The sequence below is a fragment of the Anguilla rostrata genome, chromosome 5, assembly GCF_018555375.3.
Source record: "Anguilla rostrata isolate EN2019 chromosome 5, ASM1855537v3, whole genome shotgun sequence".
Lineage (NCBI taxonomy): Eukaryota > Metazoa > Chordata > Actinopteri > Anguilliformes > Anguillidae > Anguilla > Anguilla rostrata.
Genome location: NC_057937.1, coordinates 29,124,693 through 29,150,324, shown reverse-complemented (window position 1 = coordinate 29,150,324; position 25,632 = coordinate 29,124,693).

Sequence of the window (25,632 nt, the reverse complement as noted above, 5' to 3'; positions counted from 1 at the left end):
ACAAATTTGGATCTTATTGAAAAGATTGACCAGTTGAATTCCTTGCTACATTGTGGTTCTATTGACAGAAAACCGTTTGACTTCATGCCGGTGACATTTTTGCACATGCAAAGGCTCTGTCACACCGTTTGCCTTCCCTACAAGTGCAGTCTGACAACTTGCATGACAAAAGGCCTGTGGGGGTGAAGGTGACACCAACTGCCAAACATTAAACAAACACTGGACTCCCAATCAGCCAAAATTCTCTGCAGTCAGTCAATGCACTGTCCACACATGTGATGTCAAAGGCTACACAGGTTACAACATCTAAAAAACTCAGTAAACGGCTACAAAAAAAACAAATGAAGAGACAAAGAAAAGACACACAGCTGTGTGTAAAGATATCTGCCACTCATAAAAAATGAACATCTGAGAGAGAGAGAGATACAGAAGATACGTAGATTTCAGGGTGAAGAAGGAATCCATAACAAGGAGATACAAAACAGATCCACATGTCAGCATGAAGCATAAGGAATCCATAACAAGGAAATACAAAACAGATCCACATTTCAGGATGAAGCCTAAGGAATCCATAACGAGACACAAAACAGATCCACATTTCAGGATGAAGCATAAGCTGCGCTGTTCATTGAAAATAAGAATAAAATACAAAGAGGTAAATAAAATCATGCTTCAGAAGCACATTGATGAAAAAAATAGGCTACTCCAGAGAGCTAGTCACTTTCCAGGAACACATTAAAGGTGGGCCAACTTTTGTATGCACAATGTGCCATCGCAACCCTTTTCCCCAATCAAGTGCGATTTTGCCATCAATCTAATTACAAGAAGAATCCATGTGAGACTGCAGCCTGTTTGACAGGGAAATATGTTCATGTGTGTGACCGTCAATTTGGAGGCCCTGATCAATGTACTGTGCCTGATGAAAGGAGTGGATTTGTTACACCTGTGATTCCCATTTAAAGGCAGGAAACAGATCATGCATAGCTGTGGCAAACAACTTGGAGCTGGCACCTATTCCCCAGAGCTCTGCGATTTGAATGTGATGGAAAGACGACTCTTAGCCAAAATACTGCCATTTGCCAAGATTGTCACACTTCCTAAAGGTCGACAGACAGCTGTACATGGTGTTGTCGTGTGTGCCATCTGCAGTGGAAACCATGGTAAAAACCTTACCCAGACTGCCCAACTCATCCCATTTGTGACAGGTGCTGGTGTTTTGGTCCTCATGTAGAGCAAGGTCATTTTTTAGTTTTTTACAGATTATAAGCTTTCAAATGATGTGTCATACATTGAAATCTGAAAATAGTTGAAGATATGCTTATTTGAACGTTGGCACTCCTAAAATCAAGTAGCAGAGAAAATCCCCTTGAAAGATCTTGAACTTTTCACACTTCTCACAGAGATAATGGGTGGGAACAATAGCTAGTTAACTCCACCCCAACCACTCCTCCACTAGAGTACCTGTCAATCCTTGCCCATTTAGGGGGTACACTATTTAAAGCTTTATAACTCCAGATGTGAACACCACAGAGACTAGAAAAATGGCTTAAATGAAGCAATACATTTGTAGCATTTACAATACTAGCTTAGATTACTTCATTTCTTACAAAATTATGAATATAAAGTGCCACAAATGCAATGGTCTAGGCAAAAAATCTAAAATGATTTTGCTCTTTTTTAGTTCGCAATGAAATACTGGGAGATCGCTGGTTAAAGTATACATGTCCTGGATCAAGAACTTCTTGACCACAAATTCATAAAATCTAAGGGTGTATATGTAAAATTACTAAAGATATATGAAGCAAAAACTAAGCAGTGTACCCAGCATCTCCAAATCTGCCCAAAATGTCTAAATTATTAACAGCGGTCTAAAATAGCTAACTATTTAAAGACACTCAATGTAAAATAACATATATAACTGAAGTATTTTGAGCAGTAATACTTACATAGAAAGGATGAAATCATATCTGTTTTCAGTAGATGGAGACAGAGACAAGAAATCAATGATACAGTTCTATCCACTCCTGTCTTACACCATAAAAATGTCAGCTAGGTCTATCAGCAAACATATGGCTTAGCAATGCTCAGAAGTCTTCAATAATAATAGTATTTTCCAAGAAATTTCGAAAAATCGTTGGCAAGTTTTCATTAACCTTTGTTTTACTGCTATCACGTGAATGCGTAAGTGAATGCCATAAGAAAATGTTTGGTTACGCTGACCTATAAAATGCTATTCCAAAAGCAAAATTAGACATGTTATACATCGTTAGAAAGCTTATACTCTCACCTACTGAATAAATGATTTGTTAATCGGCCAGACTGTACTAAAAAGGGTGACAACGCCGTAAACAACACGTGTGGATTACGCACAGCTATTTTGGACGGTGCCCAGGCATCACAAGCGCGCGTATATTTCACAAACTTATTGTCCAAGACAATATATGACCACTCAGTCTCAAAAGGGACATCTCTATGCATAAAACCAATGGTAAGGTTGTATTTGTATTCAATATTTAGTCCCAGATATTGGCTGTAGAATGACATGGTACTTTTTTTATTTGTCTCGTTGGTTGAATTTGCATTCATTATTGCGATCACAAGATCGGGATTTCCTGGAGGGAACGAAAAAGTGGCACCGAAACGAGGCACAGAAATTTGCGTCGTGATTCGGTCCGGTCGGTGCTGACCATATAGGAACCGGTGCTATTAAGGTACCGGTATTCCGTACCCAACCGTAGTGGCAACAGATTGTAGCAACCTCACAGTAAACAAACATAGGGTACTACCGCGCGACTTTATTTATGGGCGGTGGCTTGACCGAAACTAAGTGACAATAGCCAACGAAACCAAACATGCTAATCAAACTGCACCCCCATCACGCCCCCAAAACCCTGCTGTAAGAATCACTAAAACAAGCCGACTTTGCTGACAAATTATGAGTATTTAGTGCTAAAATTGTTGTTTATTCTATCGAGTGACTTCAACACTTTAACTTTCGTAATATGAAAAAAAGGAAAAAAGTAAAAAAAAAAAAGATTTTTTTGCCTCCTAGCGCGATTTCAAGATTTGCGACTTGCGGACCTTTCCTCCAGCACTCGTCATATTTGTATAGAGTGAAGCTAAAAAGACGTCTGAATTACAAAGGCCATCAGCACTTTCACACTGTTAATATGAGAAATGTAGTAGCAGGCTTGTCCAAACTCATTGATACACACCCCGAGTACAGAGACATTTCAATCAGAGATGATGCAGCAATGTATAATGAAACCATTGAAGACCTGCTACAAGACCCACCCACTGATGACAACATACAGCAAAATCAACCAGACACAAATGATGTCATGGAATTTGACAGCTGTGATGAGACCGAAATGATGGAGGTACAAGACTGTATTGAAAATGTCAAGGTCCAGCGTGCAAGCTCAACATCTGCTAACGAGCAACATGAAAGTCAGGATAAACAACCACACAGTGCAGAGGATGAGCAAGCTGCACTGAGACCTGGAGTGGGACTAGATAGTTGCTTGCAACCAGCTGACATTGGACAAGAGACACTGACATATGGTGATGGTATATTCAGCATTGCCCCTGCACAAGGAAACAAGCCTGTCAGCTTCTTCAAGGTCCCTAAACTTGAAGCAATGGCCTTCCCTGTTCAGTTCCCTACTGAAAAGAATACACTGGATGTGGCAAGAAAAGTCAAACTATCCCCAAGCATTTATTTCAACGAAAGGCTTTTCAGTGTTGACAATTGTTTTTTGCAAGAGACCAAAGCTACCTGTTCTTTACGCAGTTTGTCACAGACACACACATGGCCAAAAACAGCATGTCCATTCAGTAAAGGTAAGGCAACCCCATTACCCAGGATGGACGCAAAATATCCAATAAGATGTTATAGGACAAGCGTGAGGTTGAGAGACTGGTGAGAAACAGAGATGCAACAAGATTCATGCAACCACTGAGAGGGACTCCAGCTTACTGGGAGAAAACACTGATAGTAGGGGGAATTATGCGATTGTTATGCGGCGGATAGAAGCATGAAATTTGGTACATATGTCCCTTGGGTGATCCTAAGACATCCTAGAAGGGGTGCCCAAAATTTTTTTTAACAGGAAGTGAGCTATTAAAGAAAATCAAAATGGCCACCTAAAAAGTTGGCAGCTGACTCAAAAGGTACCTAAACGACCTCATAAAAGCATAAGATTTGGCACACGTGTTTCTTGGGTGATCATAAGACATCCTAGAAGGGGTGCCCAAAAATATTTTAACAGGAAGTCAGCTATTGAAGAAATTCAAAATGGCCATCTAAACAGTTAGCAATTAACATAAGGCACAGAAAGGACGTCATAAAAGCATATGATTTGGTACGTATAGGCCTGAGTGATCCGAATATATCCTAGAAGGGATGCCCCCAAAAACTCTTAAACAGGAAGTGAGCTATTGAAGGAATTCAAAATGGCTGTCTAAACAGTTGGCAGTTGACCTATGATGCACCCAAGTGGACTCACTTCAATCTGAAGGTTGCTAACATTTGTCATCAGGTATGTGAAGGAGTGGCCCTTCATTAGCCTGTTAATTATTTAATTGATTGTATTTATTGTTTAATTGATTTAATTTAAGTGTTTAATTGAATGTAATATGCTAATTTGAGGCAATTGAAACCAGGTGCAATTGATTGGCTCAAGCTATTTAAGGGCTGTCAGTAGAGGCAGAGGGGAAGGTGAGCCACAACGATCATTTGTACTGCTGGTGTTTTTAAAATAAATTATTCGTCTTTTTAAAGTCGTTTTACTTGGTTGTTTTTAAGCCTTTTTACAAGGTAATAACAAATAAAAAGCTTCTAACATGCAGTACAAGATCTCATTTGAGGGACATAATCTAATAGTGACTCACATGTGTGCCAATTCACATTCCAGCACATTGGGATAATGCTGTGCAAGGTAACCCAGCATCCCGGCATTGACACTTTCGAGAACAGAGGGGCTCCGTTTTGCAGCCACGCTTTAGGAGTTCTCTACAAACTTTGGCAGCCTCTGGCAAGAGTGTCCATAAAGGTGTCCACGAATCATCTACTTTGGTCCATCCATATTTTTCAGAAGGTACAGGCTGGACAGCTTTCAGACCTATTGGACCAAATGCTAGCTTGCTACCCTGCTCGATTTGAATTTTGTAGCAGTGCAGTCTGTGTGGGAGGAATTTTTTCCATTGAGAGACATTTTTGAGAAAACAGAGCCTTCCTTAGATCATTGACCTTTTCAATGTCAGTTGTCTTCCCATACAGAAAAAAAAATTCCTTACTCATATCAAAATGAAATTTTACCATTGAATAAAGTCACAAATACAAGGTTTTTTTGTATTATGACTTTTTCATTTTTTTTTTATTTTTAAAATATGCATATGAGCTATTAGCTCATTGAACATGTGCTAATTTGCATATAAGGTATTCAATATTTAAGCTGAACAGATAAAATCTGAACTGATTTTTTTTTTTAATGTGATCAATAACTCAATAGTTAGGGCTGGGGGGTCAGAGGGTTTTGTCAAAATATTGTTTTTATAAATTAATTATTCTAAAAACAATATGTACAATGCTGAAAAAATGTTTCTGACCTATTTTTAATCTAAAAAAGTTAGAAAAATACAATAATTTAGAAATGTTTTTATCGAACCATGATGTGAATATTTTAACATTTCACAATAAAAATCGAATCTAAAAATTGAATTCCAATCCATATTCCGTATTTTTGAATCTCCAACTCATAATGTATTTTTAAAGGCGAGGCAGAAACAAAGCTGGATCTAGCATCGGGAGACCAGGGTTTAACTGATACCCATGAAACTTTGACAGCATGTGTAAAAGCTGAAAAGGGGGAATTTGTATGAAAAAAACAAGGACACAAGCTTTCCTCAGATCGTGTATGTAATGACTGAACCCTCCAGATAACCACATACAATTAATACATATGTGCTAGTACAAGCATTACAGCATGCACAGTTCTCTTAATTGTTTATAGTAGCCTACTGGAGTGTAACAAACACTAATAGACTGTGCTGAAATATTACCATAGAGAATGTACATCAAAACAGCAACCCGAATATTCTATGACCTAGCACTAGCGCTTGCATTAATGTTTTCAACATTGGATACCGGTAATAAAATGAAACGCATACAGATAACCAAATACGGCGAAATAAACTGTAATGAACTCCGCTCGTTTCTATGGTACTGATGACACTGACTCATCATTTATAACATACAACGCTAACGGTATACTAAATTAATAGCACGGATGTTTCAGCAAACATACATACAGGACGATATACAAACTACAGCTCTAACCTTATGATTTTCCCCACAACACTACTCCATAAACGACTGCGGTTTGCTCTACACGTGGTTAGCGTGCGGCTAATAGTACACGCGGTTAGCGTGGCTAGCTTATTCGTGTAATTAACGTCATTACTTCACAATACACGCACATCACGTAATAAAAATACTTCCATGGGCACATATACACAATCACCTAACACCCGTTAAAATGAACTGTTTATATGAAGGGACTCATACCTGAAAAGGGGGAATTTGTATGAAAAATATACGGACACAACCTTTCCTCAGATCGTGTATGTAATGACTGAGGGGAGGAAGCGAGGTGTCCCTTGATGTAGCTCAACAGCTCTATACTCCCCCAGCTGGAGCTCCCGGTAACTACGACCATTCTTCGTACTGTATTAAAACTGCTGCAACTGACGGCAACCATTTAAAACATAAAACATATAACGTGAAAATGCTCATCATTGCATCTGTCACACGTGCATTTACGACTGTCTGCATCTCAGAGTATTAATAAATTCAGCAGGGAAACCAATTCAGTTCAATGTCCAGAGCTGGCATCCATTCAAAACATTGACAGACAGAGGCAGTATGGATGACATGATTGATTATAACTTAAATATTGGATTTTTTCAAAATCAGACACATAGCCAATGTGTCACAGGTGTCAGCCCCAGTCATTCCGATAGATGGACATTCCTACATGGAGAGCCCCTGAAACATCTGCACTAGATGATTCAGAATGCCGCTGCCCGACTCATCTACAACCTCCCCAAATTCTCCCACGTCACTCCTCTGCTGCGATCACTTCACTGGCTACCGGTCGCTGCCAGGATCCGATTCAAAGCCCTGACCCTTGCCTACACTGCCGCCAACAGGACAGCCCCCATCTACTTGCAGGACATGACTCAATTCTATGTGCCTGCTCGACCACTCCGCTCTGCGGCAGCAGGGCGTCTTGCAACCCCTCCCACCCGCCCAAAGGGATTACAGAGCTTCTCCACCCTAGCTCCCCAGTGGTGGAACGAACTCCCCGTCCCTCTCCGAACCTCCCCCTCACTATCCATCTTCCGCCGTGGCCTGAAGACTCATCTCTTCAGACTATACCTAGAATAACCACGACCACGCTGTGTATATATATATTAAAAAAAAAAAAAAAAACCCTTTTTCCTGTCACTTGTTACATGTTGCCCCATCCCTGCACTTCTTGGTAAATTGTATTTGTCCTAATACTCTAGCTTATTCTTCTGCCTAGTTTGGCCTTGCAGATGTTAGACCAGGATAGTGTTCTTTGTTCTCGGCGAGAAATAGCTTTACAAAATAAGTAATTGTACCTTACTGAACCCGTGTTCAGCAGTTGTCTACGATCATGAAAATGCACTTTTTTTTTTTTTTTTTTTTTTGTACGTCGCTTTGGATAAAAGCGTCTGCTAAATGAATGTAATGTAATGTAATGTAATGCACTGGATTGTCAATATTGTCATCAGGTCCTTATGCCTCCCACCCCCATGTACCCTGCGTCCCTATGCATACGGTATGCCATCAGCAAAAAGGTGCCATTTTCCTATGACTCACTGTCTCACAATTTGCTAATAGCACGCTAACGTGCTTACGTTACTCAGTCAAACCCCTATTCAAACAGATTGGCTTGCACAAATGCTAATGCAAGACATGCAATGTTTTAAGACTCCCTGTCCCACAATCACACATGCTAACGTGCTAACATTACTCAGTCAAACCCCTATTCAAACAGATTGGCTTGCACAAATGCTAATGCAAGACATGGCATGCTATATTTTTGATGGTGATGAAAGCAAACCATAATCAACTGTAAAATACCAGCACATTGTACAGTTATCTAGCAAGACAGGCGATAGATAAGTTGGATAACCAGATTAAACAACAAATGCAATGAATAGCAAGAAACCATGGAGAACCTAGAACTTGTTTGCAGCTAATGAGTTGTGCCCCAATAGAGGGTTTGATCTCTGGTCATATGAAGATTTTAACAATAAATTATCTATAGATCATCATTCATTGGGTCTTTTAAAAGTTTAAAAAAAAACAATTATGTATATATGCTATTGAAAATATACCACTCAGAAAAGGATTCATTTAGAAGATCATCTCATTCCGACTGTTTTTTAAGCCTATGTTTGGTGTTTAAAGCTGTTTAAAATGTATTTAAGAAAATGTTCATGGGTTATTTTGGGCAAATCCTTTAATACTTGTCTATTTACTGTAAATGTGTAAAAGATAACATTAGCATAATAAGCCAAAATGTCTAAATTATATCACGTTTTAGGAACCTTGGGTCTTTTCTGGTGGCCATTTTGGATTTTCCCTTGTAAAAAGCCTTTTTGGGAACCCCTTCTGAGATGGTGAGATACATCCTAAAGAGTGTCTGTACCAAATTTGGTGCTTCTATCCACCACATAACGAGTTGGCCATTTTTTGAGCTTAATTCCCCCTACTATGAAGGATTTGTTTGCCATGGTCAGACAATAGAGCTTGTAAGTGAAAACGTCAACAAGCCACTCCCCTCGTTTTCCCGCAAATTTGTCAATGGGAAAATGAATGGGGCAATTTTCAATAAGCGATATTTTTAGTTACAAGTCGGGAACCAGTTAGCTATTGGTATGCAGTACTCATGAAATATATGACTCATGAAATATAATATCAGCAGCACGATTGACCCATGAGAAGTACAAGGTACAACGTTGTGTACGTTTAGTACGCTTAGGAACTACACATACCGGTACTGTGCTCACGACGCACGCTTATATCGTCACAGCTCAGCTGGAACAGGCCTTCTACTTCTAGTGTCACTTTGATATCGTATTTCAATTTAAAATGACTGGAAATAACAGATTTATTACTATTAAGTTATATTGTTTATTTCACATAATTGTATGGTCGTGATGACAACAGGTTTTCCTTTCAGGGATCCATGAAGTACAACCATAGACCGTATAAAAGAGTACAACCTAACTAACTTAAGACATGATTTTAAATGGAGTCATATATATTTTTATCACAACACGACAACAATATAGCTAGCCAGCATGGTTTTCGATAAATTACCGACAATATGTTTACTACTTACTATGTTTTAATAAAACTGTTCATTAGAAATGGTCTATCTCTTGTCTACTGCAACTGCTGCACCTTGTCTTGTCTAAGTGCAACTGCAGTCATTCTAATTCTCACAATGTGTGTATTCCTTTAGTGCTGTGAAGACTGAAAGTCTATGTTACACCCCTATACGGTCTATGGTTACACCGAAGCCTTGCAAAACGAAGTTTCATTGCATCGTGTACTGTACAGCAAATACGGTTTGTAATGACAAATAAACCTGACTTTGACAGCTAGCTAGCTACCTGCTGATCCAGCCCTTCCTAACGTTAACGTTAGCGAACCAAAACTTTATAAACCATATCTTTCATGCTGGCGCTGACACACCCGCTAATCTACCCTGGCTGTATATGACCAACTCTACATGGTTTGATTTAACTTAATGGATTTTATTTAATGGATTTAACATTATTGTCCTGACCATTGAAAAAATGCCTTATGCTAACCAGTGACACCGCGTTTGTCGTAGGTATAGCTAACTAGCCACCGGTGTTGGGTGAAGTTGGCCCTAGCTGCTGGTCCAGCGTCAGTTATTTGCGTCAGAGAATGATGGTCCCAAAAAAACGTGAGAAATCTTTTATTTTTAATCGCTATAGATATTTTACAATCAATGATTTTTAAAAAGTCAATAGGATTTCAACATTGGGCTGTGACGTCACGAACCAGACGCCCCCTGGAGGCAGTTTGACTTACAAGCTCAATTAGCCTTTTTTCTGACCTTCTCTGCCGCAGAATTCCAATGGCGCTGAATTTATAACCGCAATCAAATCGCAGCAAGGTCAACGGGTGGATTTTGATTAGCTGGACTGGGCTGAAAAATGTGACATTCTCAGAAGCAACCCGGTGACCACCATGCGCATGTTTGACAAGTGAGTTGACGCTCTGATGAGAGAGCTGCTGCTGTCTCCTGCTCATCCAATCGGTCAGGTTATCGATTTCTTTTACTGGGTAGAATTTCAGGCCAGAGGGAGCCCTCATATACATATTCTGTGTTGGGTAGAAGGCGCTCTGGTCTTTGGAGAAGACCCCGACGACAGAATATGCAAGTTTGTGGACTGCTACACCTCATACCTGTTGCCTGACGCAGACAAACAACCGCTACTTCACAGCAATGTCACAGAGGTTCAAATGCAGAGCAGAACTCATTCCAAGTCCTGCAAGAAAGGTAAAAGGGCATGCAGATTTGGATTTCCCAAACCACCTATGCGAGAAACATGGAAAACTTACCCGACGCCAGCAAGTGACAAAGACGAGGGTGAAGGTACAAGTAAAACAAAAAACAAAGCAACGGAAAGAGCAAAGCAAAACGGCAAACAACATGCAATGAGAACACAAGCAGCCATGAATAAACTCAAACCACTGTGGGATCTGCTGAACGACTCCAAAGCACAAGTGGATAACCTGTCGCAGCTACTGGCACAGTGTAATTTGACTTACGACGAGTATAGCTCGTGTGTTGAGGAAATGACAAATGCAAGCGTCATTGTAATGAAGCGTGAAGTCAAGGACTGCTGGGTGAATAACTACAGTCCACATGGACATCCAGTACACTCTTGATGAGTATGCTCTCATCATGTACATGCTCAGCTGCATAACCAAGCCAGAACATGAGATGAGTGAATATCTCGGAAAAATAATCAGTGACCTAGGCCCAGAAAGTGTGCCTGAATGAGAGGAAATGAAACAAATCCTTCAAGCCTACTCAAAACGAGAGGTCAGCGCTCAGGAGGCTGTGGCGTTTACGTGCAGCCTGAAAATGAAGATGTGCTCACGTGATGTTGTGTTCCTGCAAACAGATGAGAATGCACTAAGAATGAGGGTGTTTCTCAATACCAAGAATGCAAAGAACGGACTTGTGTTCTTGGGGAGAACGCTCTTGCTAGTCGTTCTTGGAAAAATGAACTCGCAAGGTCAAGAGCACACTGGACGCTGTTGACAGTTTGAGACTATGCGTTCTTGCTGGTATTGCGCAATACCCCCAGCACAGAGGCCGCCTGCAGTGCTCCAAAATAACAGCCAGGCTTTATCACCCAAAACAATTGGTGTTGTGCAATAGCCTACCCTTAGCTCAGCTGATTACTCCACAACTACACTACACTAACAATGTAATGTCTATTTATAATAATAAAGCAACGACAGTCCGCTTTCATACTGCTTTTGTCATTTATTTATTTATTTATTTTTCCAAAGTGCTTCTAAGTTTCACGAGCCAAGAAAACCCCAGTAAAGGCTATTGTTTGTGGTTTACGTTTGATTGAAAGAAGAATAAAGAATTAAGGTAAAATAACTAGCTATTAAGATCAAAGATGGACCGGGCTATGTTAGCAGCTGCTGTCGGCATACTTTATCGAGAAGCAGAAGAGGAGGCTGCTGAGTTGAGGAGGCGACTGCAAGTGAGAAGAGCCAGGGTGAGGAGGAGGAGGAGGATGAAACGGCATTATGCTATCTTAACGTTTGTCTCTGGCTATGTATGTTATCTTATAAAGTTTACCTAAAGCAGCGCTCAACTTTAATAATAATGGAAAATAAACAGAATGAATATGATAGAGTAGATAGAAATGTATGATAGAAAGGTATAAAACATGAATAACAGGGTTCTTCCCAAACAGTGTAACAGTGACGCTGTAGGCCTACCTCCTTGTTAATATTAGGGATGTGAAAAAATCCAGTGTAGCCTACCGAAAAATCATACCGAAAACAGCTGACGGTTAGTACCAAAAATGAAAACAGGCGAACCGTGGTTCATATATTAGCACATTATTTCATTTTAATTGAATTTAGTTTTCCAGTTTAAAAAGTATAGACAGAGCATTTTCCCACTGTTTCGATTTTATTCTAGTGTTTGATAGGGCCATTTTATTTTACTAAATTTCCCAAAATGGGTTGTTTTAGCCCTGGATGCTGATTTCTTTACCGAGACTTGTTCTAACAGCTGCTTGAAAGAGAAAGTGCTATCTGATATACGTTGATATACTAAGTAGATACATCATTTTCTCATAAAACCGTTAGTCTAGTTAATATCCAGCACCACCTTATTAATATCCTGCAAATTTTCAACCACTCAGTCTTACAATTGATCACATCAATCAAGACTATCATTTGATACTGTTGATGGTGCCCCAGCACCACCTTGTCACAAAATCCTGGGGGAGAACCCTGAATGAATAGGATGAATTACTATAGTTTGCTTGTGCAATCAATGGGGAGTAGGTAAATAGAATAGCATAGAATTAATAACATAGGTACTTTGATGATTTATTTGAGTAAATTAAATTACTATGCACTCCACACACTTACCTTATATCAAAAGAGGTTCACACTCACATTTGCAGATAAAACAAGTCTGATAAGCCTTGTACAATGAATCAAGTAAAGTTTATTTGTACAGCCCATTACATGTCTCAATGGGCTTTACAGGCCCACATTACAACACCCCCTGACCTTAACCTTTATGGAGATAAGGAAAAACATTGGTAGGAAAAAAAAAGAAATGGAATAAACACAGTAAACAGTTAATAACTAATAAAAATTAATGAATAAATACTATTACAACGTTATGTTAATATATATATATTAAACACAGGATCAAACTCCTTCTCAGAGGTATGCACAAACAAACAACTACGTGCCTATCCTCTGCATGTTCTTCTCTGAGGCTGACCTGAAACCAGCCTTTAGGCTCTCCAGGGACACCATCAACGTGCTGGTCCAGGTGTTGCCTCGGCAAAAGCCACATGGATGGAGCCATGAAATTGAGGTGGCTGTCTGTCTCTACTGGCTTGCATGTGGCACCTCATACAGAGTGACAGCAGACATCTTCGCCATGCCGAGAGCCACAGTTGGCAGAATAGTCCACAGTTTAGTGGAAGAGATGATGGTCATCCTTCACAAGATTATTCATTTCCCCAAGCCAGAACAGATGGAGGAGGCGGGGGCAGGCTTTGCTCACCTGGCTGGCCATGAGGCATTCCGCTGTGCAGCTGGTGCAATAGATGGGTGCCACATTAGAATACTCCCACCTGCTGAACCACAAAAGAAGTGCTACATTAACCGCAAGCTCTTCCCTTCAGTGGTACTCCAGGGTGTGTGTGACAGCAAAGGGAAATTTCGGGATACTTATATACAGGGTCAGCCCATGACGCCCTTGTCCTCCGGAGATCTCCAATGTACAAGGAGTCCCTTTATCCACCAGCTGGCTCCTTTCTTCTTGGAGACGGGGGGTACCCATGCCTGCAGCATCCTGTCACCTTCATGACGCCATAGCAGGTAAGAATACCCAGAGTAAATTGTTTATTTTGTTACTTTGCATTTGAAACACTACATAGATTTTACCTGTATTTTAATCATCAGGCCAAGTTGCAGCATGCTTCAACAAGCACCATGCCAAGGCCAGGAACATCGTTGAGTGCACCTTCGGCATGCTAAAAACCCGCTGGCAAGCCATCCTCCTGAGGGCTTCGGAGATTCGGCCTCTATTTGCCCCCAAATTGATAGCAGCATGCTGCATCCTCCACAACCTCTGTCTGTCGACAGGCGATATCCTGGAGAAGGAGGAACGTCACAAGGACGATGAAGAAGATGGGGGGAACGTTCCTGATGATGATGATCAGGAGCTCTCAGGAAACAATCTCCGTGACTTGCTGCACAGGTGTCTGCCCCTGGAGAGCTACCTGCATGTCTGAGGGAGCATGGTTATAACTAAGGGGGTAAACCCCAAGGTTAAATATCCAGTGAACACTGAAATTAAAATGTTATTATTACAATCGTTATTATTATCATCGTTATATTCGTTAAATTGTTATCTGTGACGTAAAATTGTTATCGTTATTGTTTTGTTGATGAATAATTAAAAATGATTGTGTGTATGGTTAACTGTTTTGTTTTTTCCCACGGTGCGCAGGAACTGCCACCGTGGGCTATGCATGGCAAATTGTCACTCACTCACTCACGGACGACCTTTGAGGGATGTTTTGTGGGACGCATGCGCAGGTGGTGCTAAAATGTGTCTGCGGAAGTGAGTTGTGCTGTGGGTCTGGACAGTTCCGTGCTTATTTAAACACACACCTCATAGAATGGCAATGACAACGGAAAAAACATTGTAATTTATTTAGTCTTTCAAAGACAGACAAATATCTCTCTGCCCTGTCAGAGGCTGCTCTCTCCCTCACCTCTTCCCTCACCACTGCCTGCTGCTCTCTCTCTGCCTGCTCCTTCATAAATTCCAGGAGCGCCTCACTGACCCTGGCCCTCTTCCTTGGTGGCAGGTTGGCCCATTCTTTGGGAGGTGTAGAGGACGGGGAGGTGACAACACCACTTGTAGTGGCAGTCAGGTTTGCTGCAACCACCAGAGACGGACTTATTGAGTGCTGCCCCTGGAGTGTAGCATCCATCAGACTGTACCACTGCCAGGTGGCAGCAGTCACCCCACCTGCCTCCACCCCTTTCCCTGTCGGAGGATCACTGTGTTCCTAAAAAAATAACGTATTAATGAATTGACGCTGTGAAAAATATTGTTGAACATATTTGCGGTCCCAAAAGGTTTCCACAGTTTGAATGGCTTCACAAATTTTGTCTAATATGTGTTTGTTGCAACGCTATCCTGCTTAAGTTTTCTCCACTAGTCAAAATAGTTGCATATTAACTTGGCAAAACTAGCTTAAATTAGTCTCCGGCATGCCCTACCAGTTCATTGCTGAAAAGCAGATACAATGGTTAGTTACCTTGTATTTTCCCTTTAAGTTGTTCCATTTCTTCATGGCCAAACACCATTACTAATACTACTAATAACGATAACAATAATAATAACTTGTAGAACTGTCACTGAACTACTCCCTGCATGCATGTACTGCCATGCACACCGAAGTGCAATACTGCCTCCATGCTAACTTTCTGCATGGTCATACCATAACAACATCATAACTGTCACCTGTACTATTTATTTTGCCTGTCACTTGGACTGTTTGGTGCTGCACTACAGCCCACTTTAAGTCATATCTATTCACCAGATTACAATTGACACAACTTCTTTGATTATTAGTTTTATAAATATTTGCTTTCTTAGCTTTATAGTATCTATTTGTTTTCTTTCATTTTCGGTGCATCAAATTATTTTAAGAGGCTGGCAAATTTGACACAACCCACCAATCGACCACCACCCCTGGCATACAAACACACAAAAAGCATACTCACTCCCATCCATTTTTGGAGGAATTCCTCCGACCAGTGAAGAGGGTTTCACTGGCGGCTCACCATTCAATAAGCGCCCTGGTTTCCCTTGATTTAAGTTAAAATGTTACAACAGAGGTTTTCAACCTGTGGTACTGCAGGGGGGCCATAATTTTTTTTTTGGCAGCTGGATAATTGATCGACATGACCAGCATTTTAGCTGTGTGCAAGGCTGCAAGCTAAACTGTCAGTGCTAAAACATTTCTCTTTTTGAATTTATTCAAACTGGAATTTATCATGGATAAGTGGTTACAAACAGGGTCTCTCAAAAGGAAAGATACAGAGGCTGGTACATCTACCAGCTCCAGTGTCTGACACTGAAAAGAAACATAAAACAAAACGAAGGAAATACAGCAGCGAGTACTTAACCCTAGGCTTCACGTGCGTAGGAACTGAAAATGAGCATCTACCGCTATGTGTTGCATGCTCAGAATTCTTATCAAATGAAGCTTTGAAACCCTATAAATTACGCTGTCATCTGGAGACCAAGCATAGCGAGTATGTGTCCAAGCCTATCGAGTTTTTTGAAAACAAACTCAGATTAGATTAGATTAGATTAGATTCAACTTTATTGTCATTGCACAGAGTACACATACTAAGACAACGAAATGCAGTTAGCATCTAACCAGAAGTGCAAAGAAGCAGTAAAGTGCAGTAAGATGTATGTACATAAGTGAATAAATATGAATACAATATTGATAAATATGAATACAATACAATGTGATATAAACAGTATAGACAGTTATAAACAATATCGACAGTGGATCGGTATAAATATGATAAATATATTATTAGCAAGGTGCGGCAGTGCAAGGTTCAGTCATTGGAGTAAGTTGAGTGGGGGGGGGGGGGGGGTATCCGGGTGGGGGGGGCTGTCACCGTGGTGCAGAGTTCAGCAAGGTGACAGCTGAGGGGAAAAAGCTGTTCCTGAACCTGCTGGTCCTAGAACGGAGGCTCCTGTAGCGCCTCCCAGAGGGAAGGAGGGCAAACAGTCTGTGGCTGGGGTGAGAGGTGTCCCTGGCGATGCTGCGTGCCTTCCGCAGACACCGCTTGTGCTGGACAGTCTGAATTGCTGGGAGTGCAGTGCTGGTGATGCGTTGGGCGGTTTTCACCACCCTCTGAAGTCCTTTCCGGTCCGAGGCAGAACAGCTGCCGTACCAAACTGTGATGCAGTTGGTGAGGATGCTTTCAATTGTGCAGCGGTATAAGTTCACCAGAATCTGAGGAGACAGATGGGCTTTCCTCAGTCTCCTCAGGAAGAAGAGTCGCTGGTGAGCCTTCTTGACCAGGGTCGAAGTGTTGAGGGCCCAGGAGAGGTCCTCGGAGATGTGGACGCCCAGAAACTTGAAGCTCAACCTCCGTCCCGTCGATGCAGATAGGGGTGTGCGTGCCTCCTTTGGTCTTTCTGAAATCCACAATGAGCTCCTTGGTCTTCTTGGTGTTGAGGGCCAGACTGTTGTCAGTGCACCACGCCGCCAGGTGCTGGATCTCCTCCCTGTAGGCTGTCTCATCGTTGTTATTTATGAGACCAACCACCGTTGTGTCATCTGCAAACTTGATAATGGTATTGGAGCCATGTACAGGAGTGCAGTCATGGGTGAAGAGGGAGTATAGGAGAGGACTCAGCACACAGCCTTGTGGGACACCGGTGCTCAGGATGAGGGTTGAGGAGGTGAGGTTGTCTAACCTAACATACTGAGGTCTGTTGGTTAGGAAGTCTAATATCCAGTTGCAGAGGGAGGGGTTGATACCAAGGTCACCAAGTTTGGTGATCAGTTTGGAGGGGATGATGGTGTTGAATGCTGAACTAAAGTCAATGAACAGCATTCTTACATAGGTGTTGTTGTTGTCCAAGTGGGAGAGGGTGGAGTGTAACGCTGTGGAGATGGCGTTACTGTGTGAGCAACACAGTAAAGTGGTGGACAAAGCCATGGAAGACTTCATGAAGCATGGCCCAATTGAAGATGCATGGGCCAACTTTGCACTAGACAGTGATTTTGTTCAGTTGGAATTTATCGCAGAACGAAACAAAGATCACCTGAATGAGGATGAACAAGATGATGTCCCAGAGTACAACCGTCATGAAACTGGTGGAGTTATGCCGGCTGTGGAGGCCCCACAAATGAGCCCTGATTTACTGCGCACAATGTGTCAAAACCTCAACCGGACACAAGCTTCCATATTTTACTCTGTTCGTGACTGGTGTATTGAACGTGTACGTGGCCTAAACCCTGAACAGTTCTTTTACTTTGTCACTGGTGGTGCTGGCACTGGCAAATCGCACCTCATAAAAGTGCATCTATGGTGAGGCAACAAGGATACTCCATCAACTCCCCAGACTGTATGAGGAAGCGGACATATCCATGCCAACTGTTCTACTGACTGTATTTACAGGCACTGCAGCGTACAACATTTCAGGCAACACTGCATTCCCTCTTTAAGTTGCCAAGAAGCTTAAAGCCATCCTACCAAGGACTATGAAATGCCTTGGATGAAGTGAGGGCAAAGCTGTCAAATGCAGAAATTATCATTATTGATGAGGTGTCAATGATTTCAAAGCCCCTGATTGCCTACATCAACTGGAGATTGCAACAAATCAAAGGCAGTAAGAAACTGTTTGGTGGCATGTCAGTACTAGCGGTAGGAGACTTTTACCAGCTCCCCCCACTGGGAAAAAGTAAACCGTTCTGCATACTTGAGGAAGATACGGTTGACCACTGGCAAAGCAACTTTCAGATGATCTCACTGACCGAGATTATGCGACAGCAGCATTGCCAGGTGGGAAATGTTGAATTTTCGTACCGGAGGCTTAAAATTATCGGATTTTAAAGAAAATTATCGTACACAGCCAAAAAGGAGAAATAATAGGTGTAAATATGTAATTTCACAAAAATAGCATATTTATTGCAAGCAACAACCTTGTTTGACACGCCTACTCACATACTTCAGCCAATGAGTGCAATACCAACAGCCACAAAGGGAGAAAAACATTTGCGCACCACATATGCTACGTGGGAGCAGGCAACTTCCTGGACCCTACTCAAATAAATGAGACTCACACTAAAAAGCCTGGTCTACGGATAATGTCAAATAGCCTACAATTAAATCGCAATCGCTCAAACATGTAATCGTTATAATTGAGAACTGTAAAATTCATCAGCATGGAAACAACAGTTGTATAATTCATCAGTGTAGAATTATAACGTTATGCTGCGTCAATGTATTTAATATGCTGTGTCAATATTTGTTTGTTCTTGTGAAAGCATGTCTCTTTCCAAAAAGTCTCTCAGTGCATAACTGGCCCTACCTAGTCTGTGAGTTCAACGTCAACCTCAGTTCTTCCGACGACTTTCTCTTTGCCTCTCCCCTGCCTTCGTCTGACTCCTTGGCACTCATTTTGCTAGTTTTTTAACTCGGTTTTTACATGAATGAAAAAAATAACATCGCTGGTAATTTGTAGGTAGCAAGCTAGCTTACATTTTACATCAGAAAGAACGAGCAGGAGAACGGCAGCCGTGCAGCTGCTCGCTCCCGTGGGGGCACGCACGTCATGCATCAAGCATAATGATTGGCTGGAAAGACGCGACCTGTGTTTTTAAATGACTTTGCCTCTAAATACAGATCTAGGATCAGATTTCATTATCTCAATTCGTATATGTGAAAAGGCAAACCGGTGTACAAAGTGTGTGTTGTACAAAGACGGCTGTCAGCAGGGCAGAGAGCATGTCAGGTGTAATTAAGATTTGTATTTGTATGGTTTCATTAGGTTTTTAGATACAAAGCATCTGCTGTAGCCTGTACTTTCACTCACTCACTCACTCACACACAGTTAAGCTCACTCACTCACTCACGGTTAACGAGTCCATCTCTGGGGAGAAGAAGGGGGGATGGGTCATACTATTTTCTATATGCAAAACACTGTACTTTGTTTAACTTCAGGGATGAAAAATAACAATTTTGAAAGGCAATCAATGGGTGTATATTGAAATGCAGTGTACTGAGTTAAAAAAAAAAAACGATATTAACATTTGTGTGCATGGGCAACTACTTACTTTAATGCATATTTGGTGGTATTCTTTAATTAGTGTTTATCTTCAAAATTTTTGTATGTTGAAAAATAGAAAATCTGTTTTTGACGTAAAAAAAGAAAAAAAAATAATTAAACCTGGATGTTATGTTTACTCAGGGTTCTGTATTGCTTATTTTATTTTCATAATAAATAATTGGATAGTGGCTTCTACTTTGTAATGTTAGCATGCATCAGTGTTCTTCCCTTAAGACCTCCCTGCTCAGGCCATATGCAGTATATCCATATCGGCCCCTGACACCTCTCATATGCTTGTGTCTGGGTACCTAGGTTCCTCTGCTACCTTTTTGCAACAGTTTAGTCTTAATCACTATTTTCCGTCCCCCAGGCTATAACCCAGGGAATAAAGAACTTTTTGACAATGTTGGGGACCAGTTTGATCTCCACTTGTGTATTGGCTGATGTCATGACAAAAAAATTCCCCGGTCTTACAGTCTCACAACACAAAATACTATGCCAAATGTAGGTATTTAAATGCCAGATTCAGTTCTTATGTAAAGGTTCTAATAAAATGAACATTAACCTAACATAATCAATATTTGCTTTGTTCCTTTTCCAAATGTGTTTTAAAGTAACATTCAATTGGCATCTATGAAACTGTCCCCTAACATTCAGAGAATGTTCTAGGAACCAAATTGGATGCCATAAATGCCCGTTTCCATAAACATTTTTCATTTCCTTAGATGGGAAACATTTCTTGAACATTTTTTCAAATTTGCAAGTTTATATGTTATGTAAATGAATTCAAGTTATGCAAAAATGGTCATATCAATTGTGTTTGACAGAGATATGCAAGAATATCACTGTGGACAGAAGTTGAACAAAAACCACACCCAGCCTTTCGATTGTAGTGTATTTAAAGAACTTCAGCCGTTGTATGTGCCTTTGAAATCAAACAATCAAATAAAATAAATTAAAAAGCATTACTTGGAAGCCTCCAAAAACACATATAACCTAGCAACAGTCACAGGTTTGGGCTACATCTTTTTGCATAATATCTGATATTAATGTTGTGGCCTGTTATGCAGGACAATTGTCCTTCTTTGCTTGGTTGCATTTACATTAGGTCAGCATATATTCACAACTTCTTTCTTAGTAAATTGCATTTTCTGCAAAAATTTGCATGTGCTTAGTCTAATGTGCAGTTTGCATACGATCTGATGATAAATGAGGCCCCTGGTGTGTGTGTGTGTGTGTGTGTGCGAGCGCGCGCTCGTGTTTGCACTTGTGTGTGTTGCATAACTCACTTGTATTCATTGTTATCTTTACAGGAGAACAGGACAAAGAATTATATCATTCCAACATTTCAATCATTTGTTTCCAAAATGTTTATGTTCTGTTATATACCGATATATACATTATTACCTTTCTATCACATTGCAGCCTGTGTAATTGTGATTTGTTTCTAGAAAGTAATGTGGAATTGGCTGAGAAAAAAGACAGAGAAAGACCCTTAAAAACACTCCTGAATTATCATGTGCTTCCATAACAGATTTCAATTTGGAGAACACCTGTGGCAGACTGACAGTGACAACTCTCAAAGCTTTACCCTGCAAGTCAGGGAAGTTGTTTAATGAGAGCATTAAGGTCAGTGATGCTGCCTGGAGGCTTATTATGGAATCCCAGAATACATACTAAGCACCACAACTCCTGGTAGCTCTGGACCTGTTTTATATTTCAAAAACTTTAAGTTTTATGTGAATTATTTTTTAAAACACTTATGCAGAGCATCTCTTCCAAGCGAACCACTCAAGAGCCTAATGGAAATTTATTTTTAACTATGCCCCTTGAACTCATTAACCCCTTCGCGCAAGCCCCCTAGTGGCCAGGATGCCAGCATTTTGAGATAGACCAACTTCAGACATTCAGTACACTTTCAACCAAACTGCTCTGGCTTTATTAGCAAATGATACACAACAATTATGCCAAATATGGAGTTTCTAAGTGGCACCATTGTGGCGTAGGTGTCACGGGAATGGGGGGTTAGGACCCAAATGCAGAGTGAGGGGAAAAAACTCCAAACGGTAATAGAAACAAAGACTTTACTTAACAAATCCGGAACTAAAGAAGGGAACAAAAGGCCTCGCAGGGCAACTCTCAAAAAACAAAGTAAAGCTTCAAAACACAGGAAACAAAGAAAATCCAAAAATGCATAGAAAACAGAAACACAGGAAGCTACTCAGGCGGAAAACACACAGGGCAGAACCACAATCAGAAACACACACAAACAAGGATCCAGCACCTGAGTCAGGGAAGAAGGGAACTTAAATAGACAAGACACTGACGAGACACAGGAGGGCACAATGCACAATCAAGCCACAGAGAGGGAAGGGAAAACGAGACAACCAAAAAACAATAATTGGATAATTGAAAACAATAATACAATTAAACGGGGTAAATGAACAGAACTAAAAACTGAAGTGCCGCCACCTGGCGGCCCAAAAAGGGAAACGCTGACAACCACAGAACCATGACAGTAGGTCCTCCATATAACAAGCACCCCCTTCATGCAGTCTCATCTACAACAATACCCCCCCAAGGATGGCACACTGGACAACAGTGTCTATCTGGGAGTTCATAAAAACATTGTTTCCCCACAAAACTTTGTATTCCATCATTGCAACATGACAAAACTAGCAATAGCATGATGGTATGCCAATACACTGTGAAAAATGCTGCTTACTGACCAGCAAAATAAACAAGTGAAATTCTTGTTCAATTATACCAGGTCATACTACTACCAATATCAGCTACTAAATATGTAATAAATACACAATGCTTCCGTTGGTTTTACACATAGAGATGTCCCTTTTGAGAATCAGTGGTAATTTATTGTCTTGGACATTCCGTTTGTGAAATAATAACTCATTTGCAACGCCTGTATACCTTCTGATATAGCTGTATGACATGCCTATTTGGATGTCTCGAATAGCAATTAAGTCGGCGCATAACACCAAGCTTTGTTGCAATGGCACAGCTTTACACATTTAGCTGCAGTGTTAGCACAAAAGAGACATGCACCTGGTAAGGCGTAATTGTTGTTTTATCTCCATTTGTGGAAAATGCATTGATTCTCTTAAGGAGAATACATACTGCAGCAATTTCAGAGAATTTCAGAGCCTAGCCAGACAGATTACGCTTTTGACCCATTGCATTCCTTTATTAACACCAAAAGGACGCAGATTAAACAGAAGCACAGGATGATCAGAACTTGGCCCCGCGTGTGTTGACTGTATGCTCCTTTTCTACCCAAATTGAGACCCATAATACAAATCTGATACACAAAAGAGCATAGAATCCTGGACTGCTACATCATCACAAAAAAGTAAATACACAGTATTTATACAAATGTACAGTACAGCCGCCAGCCACTACAATATGAACATGGTGAAGATATCCTCCTTGATATGTTAGTATTACTGTTTGAAATATTTCAATTACATATGTTATTTTTTGGCCATATTTGTTGTTATTCATTAAATTCACATTGGTAATAATCAACAACTATAAGCCTTTGTTAATAATACTAAGAGCTAATGGTTAATCATTGTTCTCATAGTGGCTCATGGCCAGCTTTGTCAGAATTTATACCACTCTGCCATCATGAAATGATGAGTGTTAGTTCTATTCTCTAATGAGAACATTTGACATACTGTAGTGTAAGCGTTCCTAGGGGGGTCAGTCATGTGTTATGTTTGATGCACCAATTTTCCCTGAAGCTAGAGCATTGTCAGGATTTTCCTGATGGTGGAATATCATAATTTTTTTAAATTGTACATAGGGTAGACTATGGGGTATTATTGTCTCCATGAGCATGAAAAACACTTTTTCAAATTTGCTCTGTGTGATATGTGTTAGATGAATGTAAAATGCCCCTTTGACAGATTATGAATAGCAACATTTGTGAAACACACTACAGAGAAATGTCATCTCTGGGCATGTTCAAAACGATTACATACTGTTGAGTACAGAAAAATATTGGTGTTTTATTGAAGTACAAGAGTGTGGTTACATATTTAGCTTTATATACCGAAGTATGTTATAATGCTTTAGCATTATGTCCTTCGTTCCTATTCCTAACATTTCGAACGGGACTCTGGTGAAAAATGGACAAACTTAAACGCTTTATAATGAGCAAACAAACTATATTCATTTTTGGGATAGGTTTTGGTTTTTGGACCCCTACATATCCATCCCCCTATACTGATGAAAACATAGCAATTCCCTCTTGAAAACCATGCAAAAGGTGACCATAGAAAATGACTGAAATATTAAATATTTTTAGCTTTTGTAAGATGGTCAGTATGAATTTACAATGGTCTTAGACTGAGAATGCAGTATTCTCCACTGTGGGCTTTTAGAATGAACAGCCAACAGTGAAAAGGGATTATATAAATAGAGAAAGTGGTTTATAACCCCCCATATTCTGACATCACAAAACTACCAAGTCATAAGAACAACTTACAGTGGTTAAACATTCATACATCCTCAATGTTGGCATTGGATCTGTGTTCCAATTCTCTGTCCTATCAGAAGATAAATCCAATTGAACAGGGATATACATTAATCTCTTCTGACTGTGAGTGCTGCCTCAAGACTTGTTCTTCTTCAGTAAAGACTGAAATTTAGAAGCCACACTCTGCAGAACACTCCATAATCAATTCATCCAATTCCAAATCTCCATAAACCAGACTGTGTTTGTCTTTTCTGTCAATGAATTATTCAAATAGCTCAATATGAAAAGGTCAGGTTCTGCAAATTCCCTTGAAATTGGAGAAAGCGTAAGATTCAAGCTGTATTGTGCCAGTGATATTGGTTACCAGTGTCTGGGAAAGCCTCAGTGGGGCCTATACTCCCACACCTGTGAGTATAGGCCCCATGGCGGGGTTCTCACAGCTCCTCTTCCTATTGTGATGTAGCAATTTGATACCACAAGAAGATGGGGAAAGTGTGTCCAGTGTGACTGTGCTTAAATGCATCTCATGCCCTCTGCTGGTGGCCTTTGGGCTTCAGTAATGGTACATGGTGGAAACCACACCACACCAGTGTTACATTTGTAGTTGGCCTGCTTTGTATAGATCTGGAATTTATGTTTCTGAAAAAACATAAAGGTTAAACAGGGTGTGTCACTTTCATTCCGCAGATACCCAGTAGGCAGTGGTTTTGTTTGACCTGTGTTATTTGGAAGTTTCAGTAATGAACTGACTGAAACAGAAAAGTAATAAATGCAACATAAGAAGAATGTGGCATATTTCTAACAAATGTTTTTATTCAGCTATAACTTTAATGATATCACTGTTGCTTCATAAATGCAATAAAGCACTTGAGGCCGTGCCTTGTTGTGAATATAGTCACGGCTAAAGGGATTGCAGGCACTCTGCTTCACATCGTGCCTAACAACGCCCTTTAGCCGTGACTATATTCACAATACTGCTTGGCTTCTCATGCCTTATTGCTTAAATATACAATAAACGCTAGATTGGATTTAGAGCTGGGTACAGAAGGCTGTGAGGCACATATCATTAAACTCCTCTTTGACAGGAGTATTGTCATCTCAGAAAGCACCCAATATCATTACAGAACTACCAGAACCCCACCCTGTTCTGTTTTTAGCAAACTTGAAAACTGAGAAAAGCAAGTACATCCGGTTATCAACACAACCAGGATTAGCCCAGACAAAATAGCATTTTAAAACCTAACCTGTACCACCACATCAATTCAACCAATTAAATGCTTTGCCACCTAAGATAGTACTGCCCAAGAGCTGTCAACATCTGAAGTGGAATAAAAAAATGTGAAGAAAAATAGTTATCAAAGCAAGTTGTCAGGGGCTTAATGGCCTTGAACAAAA